Here is a 5,000-nt window from a genome sequence, read left to right on the forward strand (position 1 = left end):
GCTGTCTGACTGGCGGAGAAAAAGAAACCAAAGCGCAGAGGACCGCGGCCCGGAGGCCGGCAGACCCCTCCTGTCCGCCCCAGGCACCGGGCCTGAGGGGCGGGCATCGACGGCCGGGCGCCTCGGGCCTCTCCTCTGGAGGCCCCTGTTTCCGAAAAGCTGGTTTCTGAAATCGTGCGCAGACTCGCTTGGGAAGGCGGGTAAAAGCGCGCGCCGTTCGGAGAGAAGGGGGTGCCCAAAGCAGTTGGATTTCAACCGCTTTGGGGCCCTCACCCCAAAGCGCGGAGAACCGGGGCCCGGAGGCCGGCAGACCCCTCCTGTCCGCCCCACGCACCGAGCCTGAGGGGCGGGCATCGACGGCCGGGCGCCTCGGGCCTCTCCTCTGGAGGCCCCTGTTTCCGAAAAGCTGGTTTCTGAAATCGTGCGCAGACTCGCTTGGGAAGGCGGGTAAAAGCGCGCGCCTTTCGGAGAGAAGGGGGTACCCAAAGCGGTTGGATTTCAACCGCTTTGGGGCCTTCTCTCCGAAAACGACTTTTGTCGTTTTTCCTTCCCCGCTCCTTCTGTACTTTATCTTTTTTGACGTTTTGTCATCGGGGACGTGGCGAAAAATGTAGAAAATGAAAGAAATGTAGAAAATACGCAAGACGCGCTTGGCTTTGGCCTGCGCTTTTCGCCTTCTCTCTGAAAATGACAAAGCGGTTGGATTTCAACCGCTTTGGCCTGCTTTTCGCCTTCTCTCCGAGATTGACTTTGTCATATTTTTCTCCCCCCACTTCTTCTTCTTGTCGTTTTGGTTTTATGCCCCTGGTACTCTGCTCTCATCCCCGTGCCCTTGGTACTCTGCTCTCATCCCCGTGCCCCTGGTACTCTGCTCTCATCCCCGTGCCCCTGGTACTCTGCTCTCATCCCCGTGCCCCTGGTACTCTGCTCTCATCCCCGTGCCCCTGGTACTCTGCTCTCATCCCCGTGCCCTTGGTACTCTGCTCTCATCCCCGTGCCCCTGGTACTCTGCTCTCATCCCCGTGCCCCTGGTACTCTGCTCTCATCCCCGTGCCCCTGGTACTCTGCTCTCATCCCCGTGCCCCTGGTACTCTGCTCTCATCCCCGTGCCCTTGGTACTCTGCTCTCATCCCCGTGCCCCTGGTACTCTGCTCTCATCCCCGTGCCCCTGGTACTCTGCTCTCATCCCCGTGCCCCTGGTACTCCTCTCTCTCTCTCTCTCTCTCTCTCTCTCTCTCTCTCTCTCTCTCTTTCTCTCCCTCTCTCTCATAGACATAGCTCACCTGCCTGACCCCCTCGTCTTTTCACAGCCACAGGGAGGCTTCCATCCTTACCAGGCCTGACCCCCCCTCATCTGCTCACAGCCGTGGGGAGGCTTCCAGCCTTTTCCAGGCCCCCAGCATGAGGAGCAGGGCTGGGTGCTGGCTCCAAGCCTGAACCCCTCTCGTCTTCTAGCAGCCACAGGGAGGCGTCTGGCCTTTCCAGGCCCCCCAGCCTGCTACTCGTGCTGGGGGCTGGCTCCAGGCCTGACCCCCTCATCTTCTCACAGCCACGGGGAGGCTTCCAGCCTTTCCAGGCCCCCAGCACGAGGAGCAGGCTGGGTGCCGGCTCCAGCCCTGACCCTCTCCTCTTCTTCTAGCAGCCACAGGGAGGCGTCTGGCCTTTCCAGGCCCCCCAGCCTGCTACTCGTGCTAGTGGCTGGCTCCAGGCCTGACCCCCTCACCTTCTCACAGCCACGGGGAGGCTTCCAGCCTTTCCAGGCCCCCAGCACGAGGAGCAGGCTGGGTGCCGGCTTCAGCCCTGACCCCCTCCTCTTCTTCTAGCAGCCACAGGGAGGCGTCTGGCCGTTCCAGGCCCCCCAGCCTGCTACTCGTGCTGGGTGCTGGCTCCAGCCCTGACCCCCTCCTCTTCTTCTAGCAGCCACAGGCAGGCGTCTGGCCTTTCCAGGCCCCCCTAGCCTGCTACTCGTACTGGGTGCTGGCTCCAGCCCTGACCCCCTCGTCGTCTTATAGCAGCCACAGGGAGGCGTCTGGCCTTTCCAGGCCCCCCAGCCTGCTACTCGTGCTGGGCGCTGGCTCCAGCCCTGACCCCCTCCTCTTCTTCTAGCAGCCACAGGCAGGCGTCTGGCCTTTCCAGGCCCCCCAGCCTGCTACTCGTGCTGGGGGCTGGCTCCAGGCCTGACCCCCTCATCTTCTCACAGCCACGGGGAGGCTTCCAGCCTTTCCAGGCCCCCAGCACGAGGAGCAGGCTGGGTGCCGGCTCCAGCCCTGACCCCCTCCTCTTCTTCTAGCAGCCACAGGCAGGCGTCTGGCCTTTCCAGGCCCCCCAGCCTGCTACTCGTGCTGGGTGCTGGCTCCAGCCCTGACCCCCTCCTCTTCTTCTAGCAGCCACAGGCAGGCGTCTGGCCTTTCCAGGCCCCCCAGCCTGCTACTCGTGCTGGTTGCTGGCTCCAGCCCTGACCCCCTCCTCTTATTCTAGCAGCCACAGGCAGGCGTCTGGCCTTTCCAGGCCCACCAGCCTGCTACTCGTGCTGGGGGCTGGCTCCAGGCCTGACCCCCTCATCTTCTCACAGCCATGGGGAGGCTTCCAGCCTTTCCAGGCCCCCAGCACGAGGAGCAGGCTGGGTGCCGGCTCCAGCCCTGACCCCCTCATCTTCTCACAGCCATGGGGAGGCTTCCAGCCTTTCCAGGCCCCCAGCACGAGGAGCAGGCTGGGTGCCGGCTCCAGCCCTGACCCCCTCCTCTTCTCACAGCCACGGGGAGGCTTCCAGCCTTTCCAGGCCCCCAGCACGAGGAGCAGGCTGGGTGCCGGCTCCAGCCCTGACCCCCTCCTCTTCTTCTAGCAGCCACAGGCAGGCGTCTGGCCTTTCCAGGCCCCCCAGCCTGCTACTCGTGCTGGGTGCTGGCTCCAGCCCTGACCCCCTCCTCTTCTTCTAGCAACCACAGGCAGGCGTCTGGCCTTTCCAGGCCCCCCAGCCTGCTACTCGTGCTGGGTGCTGGCTCCATCCCTGACCCCCTCCTCTTCTTCTAGCAGCCACAGGGAGTCTTCTGGCCTTTCCAGGCCCCCCAGCCTGCTACTCGTGCTGGGTGCTGGCTCCAGCCCTGACCCCCTCGTCTTCTTCTAGCAGCCACAGGGAGGCTTCTGGCCTTTCCAGGCCCCCCAGCCTGCTACTCGTGCTGGGTGCTGGCTCCAGCCCTGACCCCCTCCTCTTCTTCTAGCAGCCACAGGGAGGCTTCTGGCCTTTCCAGGCCCCCCAGCCTGCTTCTCGTGCTGGGTGCTGGCTCCAGCCCTGACCCCCTCGTCTTCTTCTAGCAGCCACAGGGAGGCTTCTGGCCTTTCCAGGCCCCCCAGCCTGCTACTCGTGCTGGGTGCTGGCTCCAGCCCTGAGCCCCTCGTCTTCTTCTAGCAGCCACAGGCAGGCGTCTGGCCTTTCCAGGCCCCCCAGCCTGCTACTCGTACTGGGGGCTGGCTCCAGGCCTGACCCCCTGGCCTTCTCACAGCCGTGGGGAGGCTTCCGGCCTTTTCCAGGCCCCCAGCATGAGGAGCAGGCTGGGTGCTGGCTCCAGGCCTGACCCCCTCGTCTTCTCGCAGCCACGGGGAGGTTTCCAGCCTTTCCAGGACCCCCAGCCTGCTACTCCTGCTGGGGGCTGGCTCCAGGCCTGACCCCCTGGCCTTCTCACAGCCGTGGGGAGGCTTCCGGCCTTTTCCAGGCATACAGCAACCTCTTTTCCTTTTCTTTATTTCTCACAATTACTTTCTTTTATTTTTGTTTAAAAATTCTCAACCTTTGTATATATTCCACATACTATACTGTGCATACACAGTCCAACCTCCGATTCAGGACGAACGATGCGGTTTTCGTCCCGGCCGTGGCACGCCGGACCAGCTCTATACCCTTCACAGGGCTGGCTCCCAGCCTAACCCTTTTCCTTTCCTCCTGCCTCCACTCTCATTAGCCAGCCAGCCTGCCTGCCTGCCTGCCTTCACCAACCCCAAGGGCTGGCTCCCAGCCTAACTCTTTTCCTTTCCTCCTGCCTCCACTCACATCCGCCAGCCAGCCAGCCTGCCTGCCTGCCTGCCTGCCTGCCTGCCTGCCTGCCTTCACCAACCCCAAGGGCTGGCTCCCAGCCTAACTCTTTTCCTTTCCTCCTGCCTCCACTCACATCCGCCAGCCAGCCAGCCTGCCTGCCTGCCTGCCTGCCTGCCTTCACCAACCCCAAGGGCTGGCTCCCAGCCTAACCCTTTTCCTTTCCTCCTGCCTCCACTCTCATCCGCCAGCCAGCCAGCTAGCCTGCCTGCCTGCCTGCCTGCCTTCACCAACCTCAAGGGCTGGCTCCCAGCCTAACCCTTTTCCTTTCCTCCTGCCTCCACTCTCATTAGCCAGCCAGCCTGCCTGCCTGCCTGCCTTCACCAACCCCAAGGGCTGGCTCCCAGCCTAACTCTTTTCCTTTCCTCCTGCCTCCACTCTCATCCGCCAGCCAGCCAGCTAGCCTGCCTGCCTGCCTTCACCAACCTCAAGGGCTGGCTCCCAGCCTAACCCTTTTCCTTTCCTCCTGCCTCCACTCTCATCCGCCAGCCAGCCAGCCTGCCAGCCTGCCTGCCTGCCTGCCTTCACCAACCTCAAGGGCTGGCTCCCAGCCTAACCCTTTTCCTTTCCTCCTGCCTCCACTCTCATCCGCCAGCCAGCCAGCCTGCCTGCCTGCCTGCCTGGCTGCCTGCCTGCCTGCCTGCCTTCACCAACCCCAAGGGCTGGCTCCCAGCCTAACCCTTTTCCTTTCCTCCTGCCTCCACTCTCATTAGCCAGCCAGCCAGCCAGCCTGCCTGCCTGCCTGCCTGCCTGCCTTCACCAACCCCAAGGGCTGGCTCCCAGCCTAACCCTTTTCCTTTCCTCCTGCCTCCACTCTCATCCGCCAGCCAGCCAGCCTGCCTGCCTGCCTGCCTGCCTGCCTGCTTCCTTGCCTGCCTGCCTGCCTGCCTGCCTGCCATCACCAACCCCAAGG

This window comes from Chaetodon auriga, chromosome 23, assembly GCF_051107435.1.
Source record: "Chaetodon auriga isolate fChaAug3 chromosome 23, fChaAug3.hap1, whole genome shotgun sequence".
Classification (NCBI taxonomy): domain Eukaryota; kingdom Metazoa; phylum Chordata; class Actinopteri; order Chaetodontiformes; family Chaetodontidae; genus Chaetodon; species Chaetodon auriga.